Here is a 20,086-nt window from a genome sequence, read left to right as displayed (position 1 = left end):
AAACTGCTATTGCAAATGCGCAGGTCTTTCATAATACATCACACAATTCATGGGGGAACACCATACCTGAGACTTTTGTAATGTATCACACAATTCATGGGGGAACATCATTCCTGAGCTACTGCACCTCAGCCTGATGTAATTTACTCAATCCACAGAAGATTGTTCTCTGGAACTCAAGATTCCATTTCTAGATAGATGCCCTCTCTTTTTATCCATGACAATACTACCCATGATTTCTAAGCTGCTGTTCAGTTTCAAAAAAACGCATACTATGATACAAGTGCAAAGTTTCACAGTGGCGGCAGCATTATTCTGATGATCTCAGGCTCCAAGAGAGAGCCCCTAGCTCTTGTGAGACAGACTGATACCTGGCAAGCAGCGTGCCAGGCTTTCCTGTCTCTTGGCCTCATGAAAGGATCCTTAGCCTCAAAGCTTCCTTTCATTTTTCCACCACTATTAGCTATATATTACATAACTTCCTACGCCTCCCCCCACATCATATATATTTTCAGGTCCAAGGCATGCCCTGGAAGGAAAAATTATGCTTCCCTTTCCCACAGAACTCCCCTTATATTCCTTTATTGAAGGCTCCTGACTGAGCTGTCTGGAACGGTACCAAACCAGCCATTCAAACACGGGGACTGAGACAGCTGGTCACCACCCTGCCTTACTGAGTAACATCCCTGGGCATCTCAGGCGCTCTCTTCAGCCCTTTGTTCCATTCACACTGAAAATACTTCCCTGGAAAGAAAAGGGCATTGAGGGTTAATGTTTGAGGAATGCAGGACTGGGATTAATGCTTGTGGCAATTAGTTACTCATTGGTGTGCACACCAATTTTCCTGAGGCTGGACAACACTAGTACTTAAGGCATACAGGGAATTTTAGTTACCTGAATATTCTTTTACCTGAATAGGACTGCAAACTTCAATAAAGTTGGTCACATATATAAGGACTTGAAGCTTCTGACCCTAAAGCAGTAAAATTGACAGTACTAATGAAACCTCACTTTGAAATATAACCCTGAAATGTAACAGAAATAAACCAAGTAGAGAACAATCTCGCTCTGAGCTCGAGAGAAGTCAAACCTCCTAATCCCTCACTACCGACCTAATTGCCATGCAATGGTAGGTCCCCCATGACGTGCATAATCTGCTACAAATGATGATCTTGCAACGCGTACAAAAAGCATTTCTGGAATGTTAACACACATAGAAGTTATAATATCCATTTTATGCCTCCTTCATACAAAAGTAAACTGTATTTAAAGGCATTATACACGCTCGCTATGTAATTACATTAATCAGAGAGTTGCTCCTCTGCGTTCCCCTGCAGTTGCCATGGCAGCATCCCCATGTTTGCAAAGTGCAGGGCACCCGTTCTTAATTATACTTACAAAGCAGCTACATTTCAAAGGAATACAATAAATACAAAGTTAAAACGAGGATGCTGCACAGAAGTGATGCGAAGAAACACAGGTTTTATCACATCTCCATCTCGTGCACACTTCACAACTGTTATTAGAGCATTCTGCCTAATTCCCAGCTTCCTTTTGTGCATTTATGGAAAAGTCCAGCTTCTTGTCTGCCAGAAAATGCAGTCTGTGTGGCAGGCCCCAGAGTTATCTCTGCTTCTAACCTGGGAGCTTATTGTTATGAAACCAAAGCAGTTTAGAGAGACCTTTTAGTTTTCACTGATCAAAATATGGCAGCTGGGGATTGTCTTCTTATTCTCCACTAACCAATGTAAATGCCATTGCTGCTCTGCGTTCCCACTGATGCCCAAATCACCCAGCCAGCAGATGCCCAGTGAGCTACCTCCCTGCTGCAGTCACCCATCTCAGTGTCACCATGTCAGTTTTGGTGACAGTGAAGGCCTTACCACATCAGTCTGAGATGCCAACATGACATTGATCAAGCAAAACATATTTCCTATAGCATGCATGAACCACTGGCTTGGTGCAGCACATGCCACCAGCACCGTCCTTGCTTCCTTGTGGATGAATAACATGGAAATTGCAGTTGACACGGAAATTTACATTTGTACCCCTATAAAGAAATAAGGGATTCCCTCATTCTGAAGTTGTTGTTCTCCCTTAAGTTGAACAGAGCTTATACAGATGCTAGATTGGAGATATGAATTATGTATTTTCTGGGGGTGGAATGTCATGCAATTTTAGTGTTATTCAAACCACAAAGATCCATCAGGGGAGAAGTAATTAGAATATTTCAGAGCCCCAGATTTACATTTCTTAAGCTCGTGAACGAAATGAAATTGGCTGCCTCTAATTTACATGTCTGCAATCACACCATGAAAAACCTGTCAGATCTCAGCTTTTGGATCTGAAACCTCTGGGGGAAAACCAGGTGTTCTGGCAAATGACGATGTTGCTTTGGTGTCACTTGCGCATAGCTAATTCTGAAAAAACCCCTCAACTGTACTGAGGTGTAGGGGGCACAGTGCTACTTTACGTATCTGAGCAGGGGTGGTAAAAGCCATTGGATCTGACTTACAGGGCAAAAGCCCTATTTTCCAACCTATTTATTTCTATTCTTGGTTCCTTTTCTCATGTGTATTTGTTTTTCACCTTGTGGGTGGGAAATTGTGGTGTTTTCACCTGGGTGTATGCACTCAGCCACCAAAAAGGAAAGCAATTCTGCCTCCTTAATGAGCTTTGCTCTGACTTAATTATCTGGGTAAGCAACGTGGCCTGGACAAGGCTGTCATATCAGGATGTGTGGGCAGTAATGTTTCTTTTATTTTAAAATGGAAAATCATTCTACAATTTGGCCTGTGAGCTGTAGCCAGATGCTGTATTCTTTCTGTCTTTCTTTGTTCTGTCCAGGTAGCTGCCATGGCTCCCTTAAAACTGCAGTGACTTCTAGGTACACTTTCAGTCTCATTTGACTCCAGCTTGGCAAGAAGGGTTGCAGAAGCCTTTGGGTTGCCCTGGCTGGAGCTGTGGAGTGGACAAGATCATTGTAAGGCAGGAGTTAGTTGTTTCTTGCACAACATGCTGATTCTCAGCACCCAGCTCTTGAGATGCATTTGCTTTGCTTATTCTGCCAGCAGAGTAAGAATGCCAGACTGGTTTGGACTACCAACATGAGGAATTGTCTTTGCTTTACCTTGTGCAGGCTCAATTTCCAGAGCTTTTGGATTGTAGGAGTCTCCCCACAGATTTGAGAAACGTACTGCTGGAAGCAGAAACTGAAAACATGATTAAAATTGTTTTACCTCGATAAATATTTGAGAATACGCACACATACATATGTGTGTATGTGTAAATGTATATGTACATGTATATGTGAAGCCTGTCCCACTACCACCCTTATGTAGAGCACAGATGTTACATAACGCTTCCAGCCGGGAACAGAGAAGCAGGGATATGACTAAGCAAGAGAGCGTGACTTATGAATAACAAATTGTGCATATTCCCAAAGATATTTCCCTAGCTGTTCTCCAAGGAAAGGAATCTTCAAAATTAATACAGTTGAGAAATCTCCTATCTCCTAGAGGACTATGAGGGGATACTGGAGGACAACAAGCAAAGTAGGCAGAATTTATTCCATATATTTACATTTCTCCTTGTAGATTACTCACTTGCCTCTGACAATGACTTCATGTGTTGATTCAGGTGACTAATATGTGGGTCAAGAAATTTCGCCCACTGCACAGCAATGAGTGCAGTGTGACTGAGATCCAGTTTGCAACTGAAGGCAGAAAGCAAACCCCTCGCAGGCACCAGAGGGCAGTTAGAGGCAGATTAAAACCCAGCAGGGTGAGATCTAGGGAATTTGCTCTCCTTCTACTTGAGGAGGAACCTGCATACAGACAGCTACTGTTTTGTTTGTGGTGGTAAAACCCCTCTCACCTTGCCTCTTTGGGTTGTACCTCCTGTAGATGTAGTCTCTGAAGGTATCAATTTGCACAGCAAGGGCCCTATAAAGTGGCAGCATCAGCAAGGCAGGCATTGCTAAAATATTCGAGCCAGATCCTTGTCTGGAAGAAATCGGCAGAGCTCCAGTGCCACCAATAAAGCCGTGTCAACTGACTCCTGCTGGGGCTTTCGGCCCCAGATTTCTCAGAGAAAAAAATCTAATCGGTGATAAAATAAGAGAAGAGGAGGGAAAGCTTTTAAATGCCTGAAAGATGATTTGGAGACAGAAAAGGAAGGGCCAGGGGCAAAGAAACAAGGGTGCATTTGAAATGATTCAATAAGCAAATGGGGAAAAAGATGAAAGAAATGTCAGAGATAATGAGAGAAGGATGATTTTTTTCTATCTCCTCTCTGAATCCACATTTTGTCAAAGCAGTCATGGTTTTCCCATGGAGACACTATGACCGTCTGATCCAAGGAGCTGTGATTTAGGTAAGACAGCTGCTTGCAATAGCATCCTCCCAGCCCTGGGATCCTTGCTTGTCTTAGTGCTGATCGGTGATTATACAACGCCGTTATCTGCTGAATTTCTAAAATGCTCCCCTTGGAGCCTGTATGCCTACACAAGCACCGCAGGACAAAAGGGAGAACTGAGCTCCAGCTCTCCTTTGCTGGTCAAACAAAGCTGAGTCAGTACAAAAGCGCTCTGCAGTTTATTGCCAGCCTCGCTCAGCAAGGGTGAGCACCCAGGGAAGGATGCCATGAAAGACGGGCTCCAGAGCACAGCATCTCTGAACCAAGCTCTTAAAGTCATGCTCTTCTCAAAAGCAGAACAAGGCCAGGCTTTTCTGCTGACCTTTTCCAGTGCTCACCAGTAATGCTGCTCTTTAAATAAAAGACTCAGATCAGCCCCCTCATCTGTACTGGCTCACTCTGCCATTCCCCTTGCTTGTTCCCCAGGACAACACCATACAGTCTCATTTAGGCTTGCTAACAAGGTCTCATTATTTATCTTTTCCCATTCCCTTTTGCTCTCTTCTTCCCTCTTCTTTTAATCCCAAGGTTTGCTTCACTCTGCCCATTTCATAGTTTGCCATGTCTTATTTCCCCGCATGCAGGGGACCACCCCCTGATGTTGATGGGATCTTACTTTCAGGGGGCAGGAATTTGGATCCCCGAGTAACAGAAGGCTCAGCATAGTTCAAGACTCCATCCAGTCCAATATGATGTTGATCTAGACAGTGAGGGGAGGGAAACTGCTCCTGAGAATGTTGTGGCTGATTGCAGTCTGGGCTGGACAGGTTTTGACCAAGCCAATTGGCTGTCTATAACATATGCTATTAATTTTTATAATGTGTATACAACTTTGATCAGCATGTTAATCCTGAATGTAAAAAAAAGCTAATAAACTACCCCAAAGAAATTAAATTAGCACCTGTAGTCTGCCCAAGAACAGTTCAAAGGTGTACCAAGGCTGAAATCTTGGAGGTCCACCACTGAGGGGGAAGGGGTGCATGTTTGGGCAGGCTACTGAAACCTTTAGTTCCAAAAGAACTACTACCTAATTTGGAAGGACTTCAAATATCTGGAAGATGAGCTTTCTGTGTATTTAGCATCCAATTATCCAAAGAACTAAAATGAGTGCACACCATAAATCTTTCCTCAATGATATTTGTGTCAGAACTGATGATAAGGCAGCAGCATAGAAATGACAATTTGGACAACTCTCCTTTTTTATGCCTCATTTCATACCTTAGACCAACTCGCCAAGCTTCCCTACAGCTGTCAGCTCTGGTGAGATTTATTCACTGGCAATAAAGATTCCGGGCATTCCTAGTAACTCGCCTAACATTTACACCGACATGTTCCCCTCTCCCCATTAACCCTCATCTGTGCCCATGTCCTCGTTTCTCTGTAACTTCTGCCTTCCTTAGGTGGGCTAGTGACTCTTGTTTTCTCCCATCAAACACTTCTGAACATGACCACTCTGACAGTCAGCAGTGGTGAAAATGTGTCATAGCAGAGACAGCAGGGTTTTTTTCCCTTGGGATTGATTTATTTCATAGATTCATAGAATCATTTGGGTTGAAAGGGACCTTTAAAGGTCATCTAGTCCAACTGCCCTGCAATGATCAGGGACAACTTCAATTAGATCAGGTTGCTCAGAGCCTTGTCTGACCTGATCTGGAATGTTTCCAGGGATGGGGCATCTACCACCTCTCTGGGCAACCTGCTCCAGTGTTTCATCACCCTCCTTGTAAAAAATGTCTTTATATCTAGTCTAAATCTACGCTCTTTTGGTTTAAAACCATTCCCCTTGTGCTATCGCAATAGGCCCTGCTAAAAACTCTGCCCCTATCTTTCTTGTAAGCCCCCTTAAAGCAGTGGAAGGCTGCAACAAGGTCTCCCCAGAGCCTTCCCTTCTCTGGGCTGAACAGTCCATCTCTCAGCCTTTCTCCATAGGATAGGTGTTGCATCCCTTTGATTATTTTTATGGCCTCCTCTGGACCTGCTCCAACACATCCATGTCTTTCCTGTGCCGAGGGCTCCAGAGCTGGATGCAGTACTCCAGGTGGGGTCTCTTTCAAGGCATAGTTGTACTATGTAGCAGATAACACAGATAACATAGCTAAGACCAAGCATAGCTAATAGCAACTGAACAAACTCCCAAAGTAGCACAGCAATGTCAGCCTAGCTCTGCCTACAAGAAATAAACCTTAAACACTGAGCTGATTGCTCTGTGCTGCACTGTATCATATTGATATCTTCAGTGGCTCTGAACACAGCTCTCCTGCATGGCATAGGGAAGTGTTTCCCATTTGGGGAGTGATTTCAGGTAGTTTGTCATATTTTTACTGAGAAATGGGAGGGAATTTCTATGCAGCCACACATAGGAGCTTTACTAAAGAAACACAGGCTGCAACACTCCAGTTTCTTTCCCATACGGAATTTTATTCCTTTTGCTTCCTTCTAACATCTAAGTGTACATGATGATAGCCTCTCACAGCCTAGTTCCTCTTTGGGTGCTGTTAATAAAAAAAATAGAGGTCACCATCAAACACTTTCAATTAGCTGTTCATATAGCAAACAGTCCCGTTTATTGCAATCTATGTCAATGAGTTTTAGCAAGGACAATTGGCCTTTAGGCACCTAACAACAGTTGTAGCTTTGCTTCTATTGAATCTTTGCCTTTTTGGTGAAAAAAAAAACCCAAACCCTAAGCATTTTCTAGATCTTGTACATTCTACTGAATGCACGAGTATTTTATGACTTTTCTGTGCACTCTTGTTTAGCCTGTGTCTTATACTTTGAAGAGTCGTTTTAATGAAGAACTACATGTATGAAGATTTTTCTTTAGTTTCACGACAGCAGTCACTGTAACACATTGCTAGTTTTAAGGCAGGTTGTACAACTGCACATGCTTGCTTCCTTAGAGTAAACAGGCACTTCTGGTTCTGCTGTTTAGTTTGGTCCCAAAGTATTACCAGCCCTGCCCAGCATGATATTTACACAGAAGGAATGCAAACTCTCTTCCAGCTCAAGTGATTTTTATGGTCCAATGAGTAACAAGATATTAGTCACCAGAAGGTCTTTTGACCTCATTCGTTTTTACCTTCTTGCTAATAAATATATTATTCTGGTTATGAACTGCCTACTTTTCATGCAGGAAAAGTCACCTTCCTGGAAAAATCTGCCAAATGCAAGTGTCTTTCAGATTGTTACCTTGGAAGTTAAAGACAAATGAATGGTGTATTAACTCAGACACAATGTTTTCAAAAGAACAAGCAACAACCACCCCAAAGCCATTCTTCTGACCTTTGAGCCGGTACAGCAGTATGGAAGCAAGGGCTTTGTCCACACTGGCCACAGGAAACACTTGAACTCCTGCATACTTAATCCCTGGATTTGGAATCTCCCGGCTGTTTATATGAAACACCTCCAATCTTTTCCAGCCGAGCAACAAAAAGGGCCATCTGGGCCCAGCCTTGGCTGTCGGAGGAACAGTGCAATAGTTTTGCAATATGAACAGAGCATAAAGAAAGACAGGTTGCAAATTCCTCAGTGGTGGCACAGGGGAAGACATTTTCACTTGTGAGACAGCATTAAACAGGTTACTTGTATAACCCTAACTTCTCCCAGGACCTCTGCTGGGGCAAGGGTCCAATCTGGAAGCAGCATCCTGCCACATTAGTAGATGGGCATGAGTAAGGCAGCCAAAAGACCAGAGAGAAGTGGATACTTAATGGAAAGTCATAGAAAGGGAGTTCATCACAACTGAAGGATGTAGACCGCTGTTAACAAGTTTGTAGACTGCAGTGGAGAGACATAATTATAATATGACTGCACACAAACAGGGAACTAGGATTAAGACCTCAGCAACAGAAAAGCAGCTTTTTATAGTGTGAATCACCAAAAGACATCTACTGTTGTTTGTGAAAGCAAGTTCATCATCCTCTGTGGACAACACTGTGTCTTGTCACAAGAAGAGGCTGGGGTGAGGTACCTTACCGCCTGAGTTGGCATATTATCCTTGCTGAGACCATATGCAGCTCTGTGCTGCTACTCAGCATGAACATAGCCATCAAAATCTTCCTCAAGACCAGCAGAAAACTGCCTGAAACTTCTCAGCTCCAAAAGCTCAGCTCTGCAGCCTCTGCAGTACAACAGAATATTGCTGAGGGCTTCTAACTACGTGTTGTAAGAAAAATGGTAGAATTAGTCTCTTTGTCAACAGGTAGTGCCCCATCTGACAATTTCAGGATCTGCTGCTATCTATGGATAATATAAACTGCTATCCTGCTGCAGTAATAGTACATTCTAATAAAATTGTAAGCTCCACCACTGAAACATACCTTTGTGTATTTTCATGTGTTTATTAGGAACTGAGATTTAATTAGATACAATGCAAGCACTTTATCTTGTCAGCTTTGCTGACAGAGATCTGAGATATGTAACTCCAGTGGGCACAGATGCTCTTCCTAGAGAATCTCTTGTTCTGCCCTAGCTGTTAATCCCTTCACTTTTCCTCTGTTTTTTGATGTGTATATTTCGTTGCATATTGGGATTTTGCAACAGTGACTGTCAGGACAGTTTTTTGTGTAGGTTGTATCAGCACCCAGTATATTCTGAAGCTTCCTTATATATGTACCACAAGAGAGCCCCTGCCAAAAGCAGGTAATAAAGAAACAGGAACTTCTATTTGAGTGTAAGTTTGGTAGTGTTTCAGGGGCCATGCAGACAGGATTATATGGAATTGTTGTCTGCAGTGCTCTTCAAGAAGGGGATACAAAAGTTTTCAAAATTTTCTGGAGATTAAAGATGCTCCATTTGAATGCCTGGAAAGAGCCCAGTGTCTTAAGGGGTTTTGACCTTCAACTTCTGAGAATCCAGACTTACCAAAATGTTCAAAATGAGTCCCAACGAGCAGAAGAATCCAAGCACTAACATCTCTTTGTCAGTTCAATCTATATATTTTATCTTGCTATTATATCTTACCCACTCTTTGAGCCTTCTCTGGCTCCCACTGCTTAATAGACTGCAGCAAGCATTTCCTACTCTGCTTTTATTTAATAGAATCCGTAATTTTCAAAAATAAAGAGATTTAGTCTAACAAAGTGCTTAAGCTTGCTCATACCTGCAAACAACATAAGTAATTCTGTTGAAGTCAAGGAGGGATAGCACATATTTAAATTCAATACAGACTAAAATGTTTTGCTACATCAGGCCTCACAAGGGCTGCTGATGAGACAGACTAGATGACTGGTATTGCTCAGATACATACTACCTGCGCAGTAGGAAGGTTCAGCTGGAGCTGCTATTGCTGCAGCAGTTCTCTCTAAATGGAGGTTAAGCATGTAAAGTTAAGGGAACGAAGGGTTTGTGTCAGTGCAGACTGACTTGGAGGATGAAATAACCTTAAAGATGGCTAGCTTTATTATATGGAAATTCATGCTTATTTCAGCCTTAGACTGGCTTCACGGGAGGTATAAGGCACATCAGGACTGATGCTGCAATATTGCCCTTAGCTTGAAAGCAGGAATCCCTTTGTGGCACCTTTGTTCCCTTCATGGTGCAGGGCAGGGTAAGCGTGTACAGAGGGCTCACTGCTAAGGTGCTGAGGGTCTTGGCAGCTAAAGTAGGGATCAGAAGACACTGAAGACACCAAAGTTTCCAAAATTACATGCTTCAGTGCCTACATCCTTTATGGATAGATCCAGCCCTGTTAGAACTGCCTGTTGGCTTTTTTCTGAAGTCCATGTGTGTGTTTCAGTTCTCACCTGGAATGACCGCTCTCAAAACAAGACAATAATTCAATCTCTGTGCCACATCTCTCACTGCTGAGCCCACCAAGAGAGGGTGACAGCTGTGTAGTTTGTGCTGTGCTAGAAACTGAGCTAAACTTGCTGGCTGACAGGTAACAACAGTTTTGCTTGTGGTGAACCTGAGTTAGTTTAAAGAGATGACTAATGTAGGAAAGTTTTTATTCCACGACCCTGTCCTCTCAGACACCTCATAACTACATAGTTCGTTACTTTTTCCTTCCCAAAAGAAGCTCAGATACACAGTTCTAAGCAGTGGCACCACATTAAATGATGCAAACCCCTCGCTCTTAATAGGTGATAGATGGATAGGTAGTAGTAAGAGTACCTTTAGACTTTTCTTTAGTTTTGGTTGTGAAAGCTGCTGCCTGGGAAAGAAAGCACGCCTCACTGAAGACACAGTGGAGTTAGAGCAAAGGAGCCCTGGGAATGCGCTGCTGATGCATGGATGTAGAAGCCCCCAGACTGGTGGTAAAGTATTGTGATTTTAGTCACTGGCAAAGGGGAGGGCAAACAAACAAGAAGAAATTCAAAGAGAAACATCAAACCACTGCAAGCAACCTGAATTATGCAGGAATCAGAGGGAAGACCAAGAGACTTGGATAGGAAAATTAGTGAAAAATGTATAGCAACATCTGTCTTGTGTCTGTATCAGACTTGAGGCAGAGCTGGGAAACCTGATCTGATGACAAGCCAGGTGAAACAAAACCATTCCCTATCCCTCAAAGAAAATCAATATGGAAAAATGCCACTCATTCTTTCTCCTGTTGTGCTGCAGTAACCCTTTCAAACTTGCCTATACATTTTGCAGGTCTTACAAATTCAGAGGAGGCAGCACCAGCCCCACCAGCAGTGCTGATTCAACTGGACTGGGAGCTGAGACAGCCAGCTGAGATGTAGTTGCCAAGGAGCAGGCAGCCTGGTGCCGAAAAGGGGGAAGCCGCTTTCCTGTCACCATGAAATATTTCCAACCCAGGGCGAGCACGAAAGCCCCATGCTGAAACAGTGGCCGGTGAGCATGGAAACGGATGGCATATACTGAGAGTGCCAGAAACTGCATGGCCACAGGGATGCTGCCATCCTGTCAGCAGAGCTCAGTTAGAAAATGTCCCTGTTCAGTCCAGTCATTGCAGCTCCAAGCACAGAAATTTCTCTGAGAGAGTGGAGAGGTGGTGCCTGCTCTGCCTCTCCCATTTTTTCCTGTAAAATTCATGAAGGAAAGTCTGTAGCAGTGCCTCCTCCTCAACTTGTTCTGCTTTTCTTTTGAGCAACAAACAACTCATAAGCTGAAGAGCAAGGTTTAGCCCCCTGAAGAAGCTGTGTCAGCCCCTCAAAAGACACGTGTGGGGCACACAGGCTTGCCAGAGGCACTTCTGCACTGTGCTCAGCACCATCTGTAAAGATGCCAGGAAGCAAAACACTGTCTGGGTTACATTATTGGAGACAGAGATACAGAGCAAAATATGTAAGCTAGCAGTCTAGTTGTCCAGGACAGTGTCATTACCATCAAGTAATTAAGCTTTTTTAAAAGATACTTTATAAAGGGTTGAATTGCACACATCTTTTGAACATTTTGAAAAAAATGCGAGAAGACTTGTTGTCCTTCTTTATTTTTTTAACCTGCTTTTTTAAAATAAATTTTATAAACCTTGTTCCATTTTTCTGCCTGAAGTACGTTAGTTTCTATGGAAACATTGTAGTCATTTATGTGCATGGTGTTTTCTGACATCCATATGTGGAGTATAAAGACAAGTTATGTCACTGTTGTGAAATGTAGGCATTTATGTGATACTTGTCATGGCTCTGTGCAAAAAAGAGGATACCTTTTAATCTGTTATATAATAGATGTAAAAGTCCAGATACAGAGAGGCAGCAATGAGCTGAGCTGTGGAATTTAACACACTCAACAGACTGATAGCCACACTGGAGAAAAATGTGGGATTCACTTAATATTTTGATTTTGCATATTTGGGTGCAACTATCCCTGTCTTCACTGTGTAGAGCTACACTGAAACCTCAGTGAATTAATTACCACAGAGAGTCTAATGATGTAATTCATCCTTCCTGTGACAACATCCAATATTGCTGAAGGGAAGATAAAGAAAACAATCATGCTGTTTCTTTCTTCATAAAATACAGAAAATTATATTGTGATATGATGTGTAAATAACAGAACCAAAGCTACTGGCTCTCTAAGTATCTCATTCAGTAACATAAAACAAGCTTCCAGCGGGTGATACTTGTTTTGTATATTTTAACCAGGCTTTTATGAATTTACGTTTCATATCTTCTGAAGGGCTAGTGAAATCCTCCCTATTCAAAGTACATTGTAAGAAGCAGTGCTATGGCAGTCTAGGTTGCCTAGAGAATAAAATTATTACTGCACCTTTGGCATGCTGTAGAGCTAGAGTGCACCCACACAAACCCTTTGGCTGCTATGTGTGAAAACTGCAGTTTAGGAGGTGGCATTCTACTCATTGACATTACCATAATGTTGCTTCTTACACATCTTTTACTTTTTATTCTTAATATTCAAAACTGTAATTTGACAATTTGTTATCATTTCTACCATTAATTTCCTCTATCAAGACATGGAAATCAGCTTCCTTGAATATACCTCTGCAATGCAAATTAAACTGTAATGGAAATATTAACCTCTGATGTACAAGTCAGGTGGTGTTACATCTATTACCACAACATGAACAATCAGCAAAAATCTGTAGTGATATGACAGGTAGGATGAATTAAACCTAGCAAGCAACTGAAACCAAACAGTAATTCGCTAAGAAGATATAACAATATCAGTAATGTTACCACTTATTATGGACAACACACAAAAAAACCCTTTCTCAGACTCCTCCAGCTGATGCACAGGATTCTCTGTACTCTTTCTTGTTGAAATGTATGTAAAATTCAAATGTATTTGATGAATCCTGCCTCACAGGAAGAAGTCATATTTTCTCTAAGAACACAAGTAGGAGTGACATAAGTTTCTCTGTTATCCATGTTTCCCTGTCAGACCACCTTCAAATGCCCTTCTAGTGAATTTAGTAAGGGCTGCCAACTCTGGCAGGAGCTTTAAATGAGGAGAGACAATTTTCCTGATGGGACACGGCAGGACAGCTCAGCAGCTCCCGGAGCATTTGTCCCCTCCCCAGCAGAACAGAGCGGAGTGGAGCAGAAGTCCTCTTTAGCCACGTTAAGGGATATGGGCAGGGTTGGTCTCCCAGGTGGTTTGACAGCATCAGAACCACTTGAATTGAAAGGACATTTTGCCAAGTAGTAACACTTTTTGTAGTCTGCAGCTCCAGCTTATTTTTTGCCATGCCTGAATTGGGTGTGCTTTAATCTCCAAATTCTCAGCATAAGACCAAGGAAGCCCACTGTACGGACAGACCCTTGTTATTTCAGGACAAATGGAAAATAAAAGTCTATTGGTGGCAAATGAATCCAAATGGTTGAAAATGTGGGATCACGGCACAAATAGGAACAAAATCGTTAATTCCCAGCTGTTAACTTCGTTAGGAAAACAGTGACTCCCAGGATAAGGCAGACTGTGTTGGTTCTGGTAGGTGGGTATTGAGCTGAAGGAGCATTTTAACCTGATGTGATCTGGCATTGGCAGCTAGCCTTGATTCCTATGCACATGAGAGCACCAGCACTTTAGCTGTGGCCGCCTTGCTGGCAGCCCAGAAAGCCCGTTCCCTCCCCGTTCAGAGTCTTGAGAATAGCCCAATGTGGACAGAGATGAACACATGAGCCACTGAAAAGAGCATACTGCAAATCCCTGGGGTTTACCATCAGGTGAAGGTTGCTGGGGCTCTGACTTGCCATGGCTACAGGGAACAATATGGTGAAGAAGCCTTCATATTGCGTCTATATTCCCTAAAAATGCATCTTCAGTGGGGTGATCCCACCCTAAAAGTTAATTTTAGGTTGAGAAGCTATTTTCGAAGGGAAATGCTAAAATACCTGTACTGACACAGGGAAATCCTGCCTTGAAGTATGGGACTGGCAGTACTATGGGATAAAGCTATTGCTGAGTGTGGAATTTATTTTGGCAATGCTTGGTACATGAAGCCCTGTATCACAGCTTCAAGCTCACTTTTTTTTTTTTCCCCCCCCTCCCTTTTCTCTTGTTCTTCCAAGGAGAGCTGTCTGTCACTGGCAGGAATGAATGTCAGATGGGTCAACTGGGAAGCAACCAACCTGGTAAAAGAGGAATAAGAAATGTGGAGTGAAGAGAAATGCTGAATATTTGTCTTGGTGTTGGCTTTGGGAACAGTTCCAGACCTCAGCTACACAGTGCTGAGTCAGTGATGGAGACAGCAGACCCACCAACCATCACTCTGAGCTGCTCCTTGCAGGAGCAAGTAAATATCTCAGAAATTTCCTAGGAAAGGGTGTGCCTTTCCCAACACAGCTTGTGAATAAATTTCATAACATGCCACAGGTAACATTATTAGCTGTTCCCTAATATCCTTGTCCAAGGAGGGTGGAGTGGATCTGTGTGTGTAACATAGTGGGCTATCCCTCAAGATGCTGTTGTTAACACTCAAAGCTTATGACTATTGAAAATGAACCACGTTTCTGTCAGACCTGAGGAAAGATGATCCTATTTAGCTTACGTTTATTCAACTATCCGTAAATTGGTCCTTTTCACTTTATTGTCCTTTAAAGGTAGCTATGAATTTCTCCTCTTTCAGAGCTTTCTTCTGTCGCTTACCACTATAACATATGAAAGTACTTCATGCAAAAGCAATAGCAACAGCAAATTCCCTGGTGGGTTTCAGGGAGTCTCATGCATGTTATAAAGACAGAGCTCTGCCTAAGAAAGTTACTTTGATGGGTGATTTTTCTCTGCTTCATCCTGAGAGAAGTGAAAGGAGCTGAGGACTAAATGGGGCATTTTATTTGTTAGCACCACAACTGGAGCAGAGGTTTTCCCTTGGAATACAGCTTCCTAACATCAGGATCAGCTCCCAGTGCCGAGAATTGCTGCAGTGGCAAATGCTTTTCCACAAGACTGGGGTTTTTCCCACATTACCTCTCTGGCCCTCTCATCCCGACCATCACCTGGGCTTAGAGCTGTCATCACAAATTTTGGCATCGCTGGGGATTGGTACATTCGTTAACTGATTTGAAAACTGAAGCCAAGGCATATTCCTGGTGGTGGAGGCTGAGTGAGATTGGAGCCAGCTTGGGGAGCTCACAGTAGCCACAGCATGAGGATAGTGGCCAGCCAGGCTCCTGGCTGGAAGCAGCCTGTGGATCAGCTTTGGCTCCAGCAAGTTACTCTGTGCCAGCATGGATGAGGCAAATACCATGGCCAAGTGCTTGCTAAGATCACCAGCAAAGAGGAGATTCAAGAAGGCATTTTTGCAAACTTGTTCAACCTCATGACCCACTCCCTGTGAGGAACCAGATAGAAAGCCAAAGCCTGGCACCAGTTGGCCAAGTGAGGGCCAATGTCCTTGGCAGAAACTAGGAACAGAGCTTTGGTCTTTAAAGACATCTCTGTTTGACCAGCATCACCTGAATCTTGTCTGGACCCAACTTCAGCCAATCGCTCTTTTGCCATTTTAATAGGTTTAGTGACATCAGATGATATCTCTGTATCTCTGTCTATATAGCTATATAATTACCAGATTTTTTTTTTAAAGAATATATATACAGACACACATATATGTGATCATCATCATCACCCCTAAGCACTACAGCATGTTGTCATATCCTAAAGGGTTCCTGTAGCTTTTGATGAGGAGACAAGATACTATGAATATTTTAAGGACTTTAACTCTGAGCATAGTGTTTTTCGTTGGGTTTTTTTCCCCAAAAGGATCTGTTCCAGAGAGTATAGCTCAATTGTTTTTCTCAGTTTTGCAGGTGTGCTAGAAGCAATATCAGACAGAGCCAGCATGGCACAGGATAAAATTGAAGTGGGGATCTTCCTTTCCCACTCCTTTTACATTTTGTTAATATTTAACAGTAATTTATCAACAAGCTTGCACAGACTGACATTTTCTTGGAAATGTGATTGTTTTACAACATCCTTTCAGAGTAGGGAATGATCATCGTCAGCCATCAGCTGAGGAGCAGTAGTACCTCAGGGAAGGCAAGTGTCATCCCCATCACACAGGAAGAAGCCGTAGACAGCAGCAGTGGAAGGTTGTGCCCCAATCATCACACATCCGTTTTTCTTCCAAATGTGTGAGGTTTGTAGGGTCATGTTCTGACAGATGTCCAAGCTGCTGTGCAAGCAGATGGGCATAAATGAGAAACTCCCTCCCCTATCTGTGCCTCTTACAACAGAGCTTCTCCAAGAAGAGTCCTTACCAGCCCACGCTGCAAAAGGGGGAGAGAAGGTAAGAGTCATTCCACACCCAGAAGTCTCCAGCCACAATGGACATTTTGCACTGATTCAGATAGATGACATTAACAGGATTTCAACTATGGGATGAGCTACCTTACTAAAATGTAAGGTAGAATGTTGGTGATAGAAATAATACTTGTGCAAGCAGTTATTTATTGTTTTCAAAAGGCAGAAATCCATGCTTTTTCTGTGTTGGATGCCTCTAGTTTAGTTTTAAAAAATGTAAAATATGAAAGCATCTATTTCTAGTGCTTTGTGGTATATGGGAATTGTTGCCCACTTATCAGCATAAACCTGAACACTTTTCTCAAGAAATGTGAAAAATCAAAGAGACTTAACTTTACCACAACATGCCATGGGAATATGATGACTGGCTTCTAGGAAGTGTATGACTTCATTTGACTTTATTTCAGCTATTTTTATTTTCAACTATTTTTATTTTCTATCTCATGATAAGGCCGAAATATATGAGAATAAATGTTTCAGCCTATGTGGCTGGAATTTCTTCTAGTCACAACAGGTGTAAAAGCCCAGCATCTCTAATAGAGTCAATAAGCAATACTCAAAGATGCCCATCAACTACAACTTGCCTAAAGAGAAAATAGTATCTAAATCAGTATTTTCATCAAAATAGCCTTGACTGTTCTCCACTTCTATTTGACTACACTTCAAATCAAAACTGTTAGCTATTAAAATTACTCTGTATGCCACAGTCTCTGTGTAAGAGTTGGATCCTTTTGCAGTATCCAGCATGAGCCTCTTTCAAGCAAGAAGTCAATGTTTCCACTGTGCTTTGCATGAGCTGTCCGCTTACCCTTTCACGTATCGGTGCCTGTTGTGATACTGAATTATCTAAATGTCTCCTTATGGTTTGGTTGGTTAGAAATCAGTTTACTACAGTGAACACGTGTATCTTGCCCCTGCTTGTTAGCCTCCTGAAGCCCCTCAGTAGCTGCAACTTCTCCCTTCCCTGCTTCAAGGAAACAAGTCAGGACGTGAGGGCTACGCATGCTGGCTTTCCACCAGCCCATGGCAGCACGCAGCTGCTGGTAACTTCCTCCCTGCCCCACTTTCTGCAGGGCAAATCTTTTGGCTCACTGCTGCCTTTTGATCTCCAGCTTGGAAAAACAACTCGTCACGGAGCTGAGAACAAGGTGTGGGTTCTGCACAGCTCTAACCCGAGCTACTAGCTCTGAGCACTTTCAGCGAAGCTCCTTACCCAGATGCTGCGCTCCTTGACTGCACAGTGACCTTATGGCCATCCTACTCTAAATCTGAGTAATACCAAAATAAACATCCACACATCCACAATGTACTCATTAATACACTGTAGATTTATTTCAGATAATAAATTATATGTGCTATGCTAGGAGACAAATTCCAAATGGATGTTCTAGCCCTATGAACATGATTTACTGTGTTCTAGAAAGCATCTTAATAAGAAGAGAAGGGTAAAGAACAAAGGGCAACATAATGCAAAGGATGCATTTGAACAGGAAAACAAATGCTGTGCATCACACTGTTTATGAAGTACTGATGAAATACAAGAATAACTCCCTTTAATTTAGTGCTGTTCAGACAAACACAGTGGTCCAGGTATGGAAGGTATTTAAAGCACAGAAGCGCTCTCCAGAGCCTGCCCTAAGGCCTGTACTTGTCAGACCTGAGCAGGACAGTCCAGGCAGGCAGCTGGGAACCGGGACAGAGGGGGATACAGAGCATTGCTGTGGAAGCGTATGAACACGTAGCTAAAACTTTACATCTTACTCCAGGCAATATTTCCTCTGAAAACCATCCCGTTTTCCAGTGCAGCTAGGCCAGTGTGATGGACAGTGGCATTAGCTGGGCATACTCCAACAAATGAGCAGAGCTTTATAAAAATGCCTTACCACAAAGAGACTTTAAAGAGGGGAAATCCTTTCCTCGATGGCACCAGGCCTTTGCATGTCACGCTGGCTCCAATCCCGCCTTGGCATGGCGGTGCCTCCTGCCCCCCACAGGCCCACAGCGACCTACTGCAGCAACGTGGGGTAGGAACACCCTGCTAGGGAAACTTCAACTTCATTAGCTGCACGTAATTACTTACACAGAAGTTAGACCAGAAAACTTAGCCTAACTACACTTGCTGTGAATTGCATGTGAAGTGCACGGCATTTCAACTGCCTGACTATTTAAAATGTCTTGAGTTTTGTGCTGACCAGAGCCAGCTAGAGATTCAATTTTACATTTTTACTGATTCCTGCATTATTGCTGTTGCTGTTAATCTCTTGCAGTTAAAAAGTGCTTGAAGATCAGCATTTTATTATGTAAATGTCCATGGCCTGTTGTTCCAAGGGCCTGCAGCCACCGAATCCTGGCACCCCTGTGTCTCTGGTGGCAGAGGACAGGGTGGCAGGGGCAGTGGCAAGGCTGTGAAGAGGATTCCCCATGGATGCCTCAGCACTTGCTGGCCACCAAACACCTTACATTTACCTGTGGGGTGGGATGCATTCTGTCCAGCACCGGCTGGCTATGTCAATCGGGCACTGAGCCCAAGCCTGTCTCTCTGTGGTCAGTGAAGAAAGAGGGACATTCAGAGGACAGTTCACTTCATCTGCCTTAAATGCTATTCCCAAATGGCAAGTCATTCCCCAAAGGACCATTTCTTTCCCTGCTGACCACAGGAGGAGTCTAAGGGGCCACCCATCCACCCTCTGTGCCTTTAGAAGTATTAAAAGAACCTGCAGGCCATCAGAGAAAGGTCTGCTGGTAAAGAAAATAACTCAATCTCTTATTTCAAATCAAGCTGAGATCTTACAAACTTAATTCACATGTGAAGCCAGAGCCTATACCCAGCCAATGGCTTTAGGATCCTTGATTAAAATATAGAAAGACTGCAAGAGAAGTGAAGTGAAAGGTGGTGAAGATAGTGTTTTCTAATGTTAGAGACGTATTAGACACTGTAGAAATGTTGGCATAGTCTGGTAATGTAATTTTCTATATGCTAAGTAATGCATAAAGGAATCTTTTTGTAACTTACACCTGCTGAGAGATATAAACCTGTGTGGAACTGGAGTTGTCTGTAATTTTGTTCATGTCCTTTGGTTTTCTGGTACCTTGCAGACATTACACTGATAATATGCCCCATTAGACTCATATCACATTCTGCGCTGAACTCAATTATACACACTGTACTTACCTGAAATAATCAGAATATAATATTTTTGTATGAATAAATAAATAACAAATACATGCAGACACACAGTTTTGATGAATGGGACCCTTATTAGGCTATGTTATGTTACCGACTGTAACACTTCAGTTGTAGTTTGCTTTCCATGCTAAGTATTTCAAAAAGGACATCCTAATAAGAGGACATAACTCCTCCAGAGATTCCCTGAGTAAGCTGTGACACACACATTTGCACAACACTGCACATGTACCTCTGAAGAATCAGAGATGCTGCACGTGTCCAGACTACCAAACAAATTACTGAAAAAATGTGTCCTGTTAATCTTTTGCAAATCACCAC

Source organism: Falco cherrug, chromosome 2 (assembly GCF_023634085.1).
Source record: "Falco cherrug isolate bFalChe1 chromosome 2, bFalChe1.pri, whole genome shotgun sequence".
In the NCBI taxonomy this organism is placed as follows: domain Eukaryota; kingdom Metazoa; phylum Chordata; class Aves; order Falconiformes; family Falconidae; genus Falco; species Falco cherrug.
This window is presented reverse-complemented; position numbering follows the sequence as displayed.